The sequence below is a fragment of the Trachypithecus francoisi genome, unplaced genomic scaffold (genome assembly GCF_009764315.1).
Source record: "Trachypithecus francoisi isolate TF-2019V2 unplaced genomic scaffold, Tfra_2.0 Lachesis_group15, whole genome shotgun sequence".
Taxonomy (NCBI): Eukaryota; Metazoa; Chordata; class Mammalia; order Primates; family Cercopithecidae; genus Trachypithecus; species Trachypithecus francoisi.
Window position 1 is genome coordinate 86,992,719 of NW_022681460.1, and position 10,072 is coordinate 87,002,790.

The 10,072-nt window shown below is 44.4% G+C and overlaps 1 protein-coding gene across 8 annotated transcripts in view; it reads right to left on the reverse strand.

The window, feature by feature from the left end:
• The window catches only part of L3MBTL3 (L3MBTL histone methyl-lysine binding protein 3), a 131,054-nt gene extending 121,345 nt beyond the window's left edge, over positions 1 to 9,709 (reverse strand). For 2 of the 8 annotated variants that reach the window (XM_033235497.1, XM_033235492.1), the window contains exons 1-2: positions 9,602 to 9,709; positions 5,949 to 6,027 (exon numbers count right to left, since the gene is read on the reverse strand). The gene's annotated coding sequence lies outside the window, so the exon portion shown is untranslated. Of the gene's footprint in view, positions 1 to 5,948; positions 6,028 to 7,589; positions 8,092 to 8,553; positions 8,767 to 8,803; positions 8,910 to 9,029; positions 9,203 to 9,601 lie in introns of those variants that run through there. The other 6 variants (XM_033235499.1, XM_033235494.1, XM_033235495.1 and 3 more) reach the window with 6 other exon arrangements.
• Positions 9,710 to 10,072: the final 363 nt, after the last annotated feature.

The following is a 10,072-nucleotide window of genomic DNA, read 5'->3' on the forward strand; positions in this document are numbered from 1 at the left end:
TACAAAATCTCAACTTCCTGCCCTTCTGTGTTACTGTAAGAAGGACGAATTGAGATTCTGTGGCCTAACCTACTTACTTCCTCTAAAGAAGGAACAGAAAATGAAAAATGCCTTTCAAGAAAGAAAAAAAAAAAAGGTACACAGAAAGTGAAATCACAAACTGACATTAACGGGCCTATGGCATATTTAATAGACTCTCATTAAATGCTTTTATTTGAAATTCATGTTCAACGTACAGACTATATCTCAATTTGAGTCAGAAATATTTTTTAAAGTGCTATCATATCATCAACATACTATACTAGAAGGGTAATAATAGAAATTTTACACCCATTAGAGGGATTCAAGGGCCATAAAAAGAACAAAAACCTGACACAGATATTTCTATGTATATGCTAAATATGCATGAACTGAAATTTAAAAAGAAAAACTAAAAGTACTCTCTTGTTCTTTTTTATTTTACTTCATAATTTTTAATGCTAAAAGTAGTATCTTCTTTTTTCTTATTTTGCTTCATATTTTTATAGAACATAAAGTTAAAATTAAAAGATTTACACTTGATTTCTCTTTTGCATGTAATGAATTAGATTTGGCTAGATTTTTTTTTTCTTTCACAGAAGTCAAGTCTACAGGCTTATCTTGATAACCATTTGTAGCCAACCTGCTTATCAATAGACTGAACAGCTAAGCCTCAAGTCCACCCAATTAGACCACAAACCAATACAGTTAATTACTAAGATCATTTAATAACCAGAACAGATTGACCACCTAGGAATTTCAATTCACTATTCAGGGTTCAACAATGTCATGGATGGAGAAAAATAATCAACTGATCTTGGTGCCAGAGCAATCATACCCAAAATGTTCTGGTAACTAAACTAGCTTAATTCCGCAAAATTTATATAATATAAAGATATGGTCCAGCCTTTAAAAGGTCTGGTACATAGTATATGCTCAAAAAATGTATTAAATAGAACTTCAACAAAAGAGAAGCAGCCCATTCATTACCTTGTAATCAATGCCCACAATGGCATCCTTCTAAGTCAAACTGAAGATCTGCTTGATCCACCGTAACTCATATAACAGAGAGATATAATTCCCATTGCAATACAAAACCACCCGATGAGTCAAAATAGACTCTTCACCTCATTTTGCAAACATGGGACATACTCTTTTGGTTACAGTGTATAACATCAGTAATTATAGCACTCTTGCTCAGGATCTTAGTCATATTCCCTGTTTTCATCTTTTACTTTGATTCTAGGACACATTTCTGCCACACCACCCCTCCATTTTCTCCCCATCATTGTCTCTCTTATTTTAATTTTCTTCTTTCCTTTTACAATCCTGGCTTTAGAGTAAATTTCATAACCTACTGAGCCTGCCTTGGTAGATTCAGGTCCCACTCTTTCATTGACTGAATGCTTTTTATATATATATATTTTTCATAACTAGTCCTACTACCTTATTGGGTCTCTTCCTACAGAGAACAAATGAAATCTTTATACAAATAAGCCCAGTGTTTCCCAAACCTATTCTGAGTAATGTTTTATCAACAGTTTGTGATTATTTCAAGGCCATGGGCTAGACCAAGGTGTTCTTTTCAGAATAATTCAATAACTGGTCTTTTCTCAATTCTTGGTTTTGAAAAGAAAAAAAAGAAGAAAGTAAAGCCAGTTTTTCTTCCCATCTATTTTTCTTATACCTGTTCATTATTGCTCATGTTAGTAAACCAATGTAAAAGAGCACATACGTTAATCTGGAAATGTGTTGTTTTTAAAATATTCTATGTGTTACTATTCTGAAAATCAAAAACCTAAAGATATATCAATCATATGCCAGTATCATTTTCCCTGACTCCACCCCTTTCAAACTGCATGATATGAACAAGTTACTAAGTAACTCTGAGCACCAGTTTGCTCTAAAAGACAAAAAATAATACCCAGTGCTCGAGGTCAGTGAAAGTATGAGAGGTAACAGTCAGTGCCTACAACAGTACCTTGGCATACAGAAAGCACTCAAAGTATTTTTGGATGAATAAATAAATATAAAGCATCTAGCTTAACGCTTGATCTTCAGAAGGCACTCGATATACAATTGCACTTAACATTGTATATCAACACTTCATAGTGTTTTGCAAAGAGCAACCCCGTCTGCTGGGTCCTATCACAGGAACACATTTCCCACCACATCCAGAGATGCCATCACAGTGTCTAAAGCATTTATCTACCATTCACCCATAGTTAACCATGGCTTTGTTTTGTTAATTGCCATCGTATGTGCATGGGTTATCTCCCCAACTAGATTAGGAACACACTGAGCCCAAGAATTGATGCTCGATGTCTTTGTAGCCCCAGCACATACATTCATTCAACCCTGCTGTTAATTGTTGATTTTGTGAAGCAGTTCACAACAGTAATTTACACAAAATAAAGGCTCAATAAATATCTGTTGGTGGAACACAAAACACTGATTTACAGTGTATATGGGAGAAAGAATAATAAGGCAAAAGACATGTTATCGTTACATATAATATGCATGCCATTCTTATAATAACCATCCAACTAATTAATTCCAAGTCTACTCAGAAAGAAACTACAGCTTATGAAGAAAGTTCCCTCATCCAAGATCACCCAACTTAACTTTACTCAAGTTCCTCTCAAGGACCCTTGTTCATTCCTCCAAACTATCTTTTCTCCCAAATGGGAATTTTCTAAAGGTCTTCCCCAATTTTACTTCATAAATCAAGCTTAGTTATACACCAAGGATACCCTTTCCTGGTGCTTCTTTTCATCCACCCACTGCATAGCTGCCACAGTCAATACAAATCCGTTCATAATTTCCCACTATTGACTTACATCCACAACCATCAATGAAATAATTTAATACAGTAAAGAGATAATCTGAGAATATTCCTATTAGATAATTAAGCCCTTTACAAAATATATCTTCCATGGATCCACTGAACTTCAAGATGTCACGTATAAATGTGCACACATATGAACGTATAAATAGTTCTCTCTAAATACAGTATCTTTACCTATGTTATAAGCATCCCCAAATCCTTGTAAGGAACAAATCCCTCAATAGTAGCAAGTGGTAACAGTGGAAGACAGTGTAGATCTTCACCAGAAAGTCACCTTGCGAACACACTGGTCAAAGAAAGAATCACCTCGATCCATCTTGCTAGACTCTTGCTAGACACACAATTCAGGCATTCCTTGACAGTGGGTGAAGGGCTTCTTACTCATTTCTGAAGACGAAGCACTAAAAGAGGAATGCATTATAGTGTGCTATGTGTATTGGATAATATGCCATCGTTCTGCATCAGTTAGCCCAGAAATCCATGTTTCCTGGCTCAACAGCTCCAAAGAGTGCTGAAGCCCTCATCCTTTCCTACTGGTACCATGTGAAACTGTTACACTATTATTAGAAGAGCTCATTATGTCTACTCCCAGAGTAAGGATCTCTAGAACTCCTCAAGAGCAAGGATCTAGTCTTTTAAGTGTTCAACACTGTAAGAGCTCAGAAAGAAACTGGTTAAGTAACTAGCAGAAACAATACTGCAGGGATCACTCAAGTGACCCATCCTTGGGATGCCAACGGTATATCCCACACATCACATAAAGTAAGTTCTCTCATAAATTCCCCATCCTGACTGCACTACTATAAACAGCACTGGCTGAAATATGGAATTCTTAAAAATAAACTACCAACCCAGTTGAAATTCTTTAAGAACCAACTTACAATTACTCAGGGACTAATTAAACAGGACACAGACTTCTTTTTTCCTCCCCTATTGGGTTTTTGGATTCTTAGAACATTGATTGGATAATCTCCAAAGAGTGGAGATGAAATAAAACTCAAACTTGTCAGGGTTTATTTTGTCAGGTTCTGTAGCATCAAATCGAAAATAACAACAGATAGTACTTGCAATTTTTTTTAATCTAGATTTTACATAGTTGGCTATAAAATTAGATTGCAGCCAAAGAGGTCTAGAAAACAAGGAGGAAAAGCCCTACTTGGACCTTTCCTAAATTCAGTCATTCGGAGGACTCATGTTCTGGCCCCTATAGTTAGTTTAAATCATTACTACTCCAGTTACCTATTTTCTCATCCTCATCTCCCAGCAGACTCATGCAACTAAAATATTAATTACAGTACATTAATTCCCCTCACACCAACCCTTCTACTTTCATCACCCTACCATTTTCACAATTAGGCATCATTTTAAAGTATTTCTTTCATTTACTTCTTCTACTTATTTAATGACTAGTTTGGGATAAATAAATTTCAGGTTTTATATTCTGCACCATGTTAGAGCATGGTCTCCTCCCTCAAAGAGCCAACAGTATACAAGGGAAACTACTTTTTTCTCAAGACAAGATATACTCCTAGAAATATTCTGAGAAATTCATATAATACACACATCAGAACCAATCTAAAAATTTTAGCCAAGAGTTAAATCAATATATTCTGACTTAGACAATCTACCTCCAGCCCTTCACAAAGCTTGACAAAGGTAAAATGATATGACCACTATACATCTGAATAACTCTTTATGGTTCTCAAAATCTGATTTTATTTGATTCTTTTAACAAAAGATACAAGGCAAGTATTGCTCCCACTCTGCAGATGAGGAAATGGAGGTTAAAGGAGGTAGAGTGACATATACAAGGTGATATATCTAGTTATTGAATTTAGTCTTCTGATTCCTATTCTAGCATTCTATCCAGACCCAGTGACTTCCCAAAGAAAAACAAGCAGTGTCTTCAAGTCAGCACATTTAAACATGAAACTCACCATCTTAGGAAACAGATTTTACTCTACTTGAACCCCACTTGTCTGCATGACCCTCCTATAGCTGTTCTTGCCCCATTGTCTCTGCTGCATACTACATGGACCACATCTACTTATTTTGCTAATTACACAATTCAAAACCACGAGCAGCAAAAGACAATAAACTCCTGTTAATCATTTTTATATCAATAATTACTCATTTTGACTTCTAGATGACATCTGGCCCAATGAAGGCTGTTAGTTCTGCTCTAAAAAGGTAGGCTAATTTTGGTTTTCTTTTGTTTTTGCCAAACAAGATTTAGCGACCCCTTTATTACTCAAGACAGGATAGAAAAACAGGCAGAAAAGGAGAGGGGAAGATTAAAGGAAGAAAAAAACAAAAATGAAAAAGGTATAAACAGTAGAAAGCACTGGAGTAGCATAAATGTACTGAAATGTTCTACCCCCAGAGATGGCTGCCCCCTCTGCCTGAGAATGACCTTTGCCCTAAAAGGAGGTCCTGGAGTATTGGAAAGAAGCCAACACCCTCCAAAATTACCAAAGAGGTGTTGGTAGACAACAGCTGTATTCCCTTTGGAGATATGTTCAAAAGTTGACAAGTCTAAGCTAACACACTGAAACTCACACTCATAACCGTGCAACATGGTACTTGGCACAAGTCGGCCCATCTTGGATTTAAGCCATAGAAGTTATGTGACAAATACCCCCAAAGTACTCAATGTAAATTTCATTCACAAAATGTTACCACTGGCCCCCCTAAGACATTTGGAGTTCTAGAATCTTCCATATCACTGTATAACAATGTAACACTTATATTAATTTACAACCCTTTTGTTCCAGGTTTTCTACTTTTTCAACTCCAAAGAATAAGACAATTTACTTTCAGTAGAAAACAGGTGCTAAAATCCTAATTAAGAATCTAGTAAGTAAGCCAATACAAAGATTATCCAGGACAGTCTCATAACTTCCTAATGTTTCATTCGAACTACAATCACACTTAGTGTCAATACATTCATGCATTCAAAGCAGTCCCACAAAATGATGTTTTGCTGCCAACCCTGTCTCATACTCCCCTTTCTGATCTCCAAATGCAGCTTTTCAACATTTGCAGGTATGTCAAGCAATTTGTTTCAACAAGTGGGTCTTACCTTTCGGCGGTGGTGAAACACAGAACTCTCTGGCGATCTTCACAATTGCTGTCCACTCTCAAGATTTCTCCTAAGGATTCTATCATTGGTTTAAAGAGAGGGAAGGTAAAATCAAAACACTGTCATCAAAAAGAAACCTTCAAATCCACAATCCCCAATTAAGAAGTTTACATTCTGAATCACTTAGGCATAATTTTACACTATGCCAGTCGGTAAATTAAAATAAAATAAGCTGGTTCTAGATGAGTTGAAATGGATTTTAATCATTCCTATCATTCCCATGTCCTAAATTCACCCAATAAAGTGTCTCCTATTGTATATTACAGGCAGGTGAAAGTTACAAGGATCATTTGAGTCAACTTTAATTTCCCTCACTGCTTTTATCTTTAAAATTAAAGATATTTTACAGAATACACACTGGAAAAAGAATAGATATTATATAAACAGTTTTAACCCATACATTTAAGGACTTTAAATCACAAATTATACAAGTATTCAGAAATAATTTCGTACTCAGTGAAACAAAATTACAGTCTTAGAACCAAAAGGGACTACTTATTCGGACTATACATAACTATACAGCTAAGAAACTACATAAAATTGCCTTATATTTATCAGAGAGTAAAACGAACAGCTCACACAAAAGGCAAATCTCAACTAAAGGTCTTTTCCATTTCTTCAAAAGTTTTACACACATTTCAACTTCGCAGTTTTATTAACATTCAAAATGAAGTCATCAGCTGAGACTCGTAATTAAAAATTGATCAGAGGTACAGACACCGATAAATGCAAAAGCAAACAATTGTTTCCAAATCAGGGAGCGATCAATCTCAAATCCCAGAATAAAAGCAAAGTGTTTTTCCCACATAACTCATGTCGGATGGAAGTTACAGGGTCTGAGTCCTCAGAATTCATTGCTCCGATTTACTAAACCTTCAATTTCTGATCAGCATCCTTTCACACAACATCTGGCTGCTCGCTCAGGTCCTCTAATTACTTCCACGTCTGAACGGACTACGTAGCTACAAGTAAAGGCCAAACTTTGCTCTCGGCCTTCCGAACTTAAAGACGCGTTTAACCACTAGAGGTCTCCCCTTGGCCAGTTTTGCACGTTCGCTATTTTGCTGCACTTGAAACTTTCCGGAGAAATGCTCTCTACTCGAGTCAGTGTTTTTCTAAAAACTTGCGCAAAAATCCACGCGACCGAGATAGCCAGCACAGAGCCTCTCGGACTCCCTAAACCAATAAAGACATCACAAACAACGCTCTAGGAAAACCAAAAGGAGAACTGGACGCACTCGCCCCGGCCGCGCCCCCCCACCCCAAAATCTTATTTCTCATCTCAGTTTCCCCTAACCTAACAATTAAAAATCTATTTTTGTTTCTATGCACTCTGAATGATCTCGAATGCATTTTTCTGGCGGTGGCCCCGAGGTGGAGAAGAAGCGGGCCAAGGGATGCGGGGCGTTGGGGGTGGGGGCGGTAAGGGGGAGGGCCGTGCTCACAGTGCCCAAGGAAGTTGCCTAAGGAAAGGCACTCCGTTTTTCGGGTCCCCTCAAAAAATCGGCGGGGAGGGGGAGGAAAAGGAAGCGGGGTGGTGGCAGCAGGGGGACTCAGAAGGGAAACCGAAGCAACGTTTACCTCCGTCTCCCGTGGAAGGGTGGGGTAGAGCCGCGGTCCCCGCGCCCCGGAGAGCAGCTAGTTACCCCCACCTCCATCCGAGCGCAGGCGGACAGACCGACGCCCCCAGCCCTCCGCGGGGACCCGGGAGGAACCCGCCCGCTTTTAAACTTTCTCTCACGGTCGCGCTGCGGGCCGTGCTTTGACCGGGACGGGGGGAGGGGGGAATCGCAGGGCCTTTTTTTTTCTTGAAAGGTAATTAAAGTTTTACCACCAGTCCAAAAGTTGCGCCCTCCCCCCGCCCGTGCCACCGTGCCCTCCTCCCCCTCCAGGGCTCTCAAGTTTTCCTCCCCGCCCGCCGGCCCCCACACTCCACCAGCTCGCGGGGCGCGCGGCGGATGCCTCGGCTCCTGCGCTTCCCGATCCCCACCCCCGCCGGCCTCTACTTCCCCCCGCCCCGCCGCCGCGGCGCGAGGACGGCCCGCGGGGCCCAGGACGCGAGTGTGCAAAGCCCATTATTCCGGAACGGCACACGCACGCGGCGCGAGGCGGGCGGCGGCCCCGGCCCCGGCCCCGGCCCCGACCCCTCTTTTCCTCCCCAGGATAAGGCAGGCGTAAACAAGTTGCAGGAAAAGCAGCCCCGCGCCGCCCCCACCCTCCCCCCCTCCCCAGCCCGCCGCCCCGGCGCGGCCGCCGCCGCCGCGACCGCCGCCGCCGCCGCCTCCCGACACACGCCCGCGCCCGCGCCCGCACCCGGGCCGGCGCGGCGCGGCACGGCGCGGGGCGAACGCCGCGACGGCGCGGGCTCCCGGCCCGGCCCGCGGCCCGCGCCCTCTCCCGCGCGGACGGCCGCCGCGGGCCCGCGCCGCCTCGCTTCCCAAAGCACTTTCCTGCCTCGGGCAGAAATAAACCGGAGGGTTTATTTTTGTGCAACTTTCCCAAAATGGCGGAAATTGGAGCTGATCTATATGAAATTCTCACACACTCGGTCGGGAAGAGGGAGGCGGCGAGGAAGCCACGCAAACTCTCGGCCGCCGAGCCCCGCCGCGGGTCCGTGTGTGTGCGTGCGTGTGAGTGTGCGTGTGCGCGGTGGGAGTCGGGCAGGCCTTTCCGCCGCGCACACACACAGCACACGCCGGGGAGACGCGCCTGCACATTCAACCAGTCCATTCTCCGCAGCCCGAGAGGGGAGAAAGTGGCCCGGCCTCTTTTCCCACTGCCTCGGTCTCCCGTACTTGTACTTCTCGCGCTCGCCCGCCCGCTCGCTCGCTCTCCGGTGCGCGCCCGGCACAAAGGCCACACGGGCGGAGGGGGCCGCAGGGGCGGCGCGCGGGGCTCGCGCCTCCCGCCGCACTGATCCGCGGCCCCGGCCGCCCCCGCGCCCCCCGCCGGCGCCCCCCGCCTCGGCGGCCGCGCTCGCCGCCCGGGCTGCGGCTCCGCGGCGCCCACCCGGACACGCACCCCGGCGGAGCCCGGCGCCGCCGCGCTCCCCCACCCCGCGCCCGGTGTCACGAAAGCGACCAAAGTGACAAGCTCGGGGGGCGCGGGGGAGGGGGCCACACGCATCCCGCCGCCTGCGCGCCAGCCTGAGCCCGACGCTGCCGCCTCGCCCCGGCTCCCTTCCGCACGGCCCCCCACACCCTTCCCCGTGTGCGCGCAAAGAAAAAAATACAAGTCTCTCCTCCCCCCATTTTTTCCTTTCTCTTTTCTCTCTCTTTTGTTCCTCTTTCACACTCGCACTCACTACTTCAGAGTGAGATGCCCAGAGACTCCCTCTCCAGCCGTTTCCGAGTCACTTGCCCACTTTTTTCCCCGGGATTAAGTTTTCTCCTCTTTCCCAGAGGCGCAGAGAAGTGGGGGAGAAACCCCTTCTGTCCCTCCCCTCCCCGATCTGTTTCACAAGACGAGGGTGCGCTTCCTTCCCTCTATAGGGCTCTTAACTTTCATCCTCACCCAGAAAAATAAATGAATGGCTTTTGCACGGACAAATCTTCAGATTAATTAGAGATTAGATCCGATCAACCGCTTCTTACCCCCAAATTTTCTCTTTTTTTTTCTCCGTCTCACGAGTAGTCCTGACAAATGGTCCAGGGCTGCGGGCGCAGTGCGCATGTGCGCGTAGAGTCAGGGCTGGGGAGAGGGGAAACTGCGCTGGTGCCGGTGCCGCCGCCGCCGCCGCCGCCGCTGCCGGGGAGGCTCGCTCTGGCTTCCCTGTTACTGCTGCTGCGCCTTCGCCGCTGGAAAGCAGCAATAAAGCCGGGTGGCAAATGCAGCTGCCCGCAGATCCTGTTTCAGGTGCATCTTTTCAATGGCCCGGTCACCGCCTCAGAGCTGGTTCAGGAACAGTCCAAACAAATAGGAAACACTGCTAAGATTCCAGATTTCTTTGTCTATTTTTCACTTTACTTTTTTTAAAGGCAATTCTCAGATCAGCGAATCCACCATGTGCTGCGAAATGTATGCATTCAGCCATTAAAGAGTGGGCCTTAGTCTTGCACAAACAT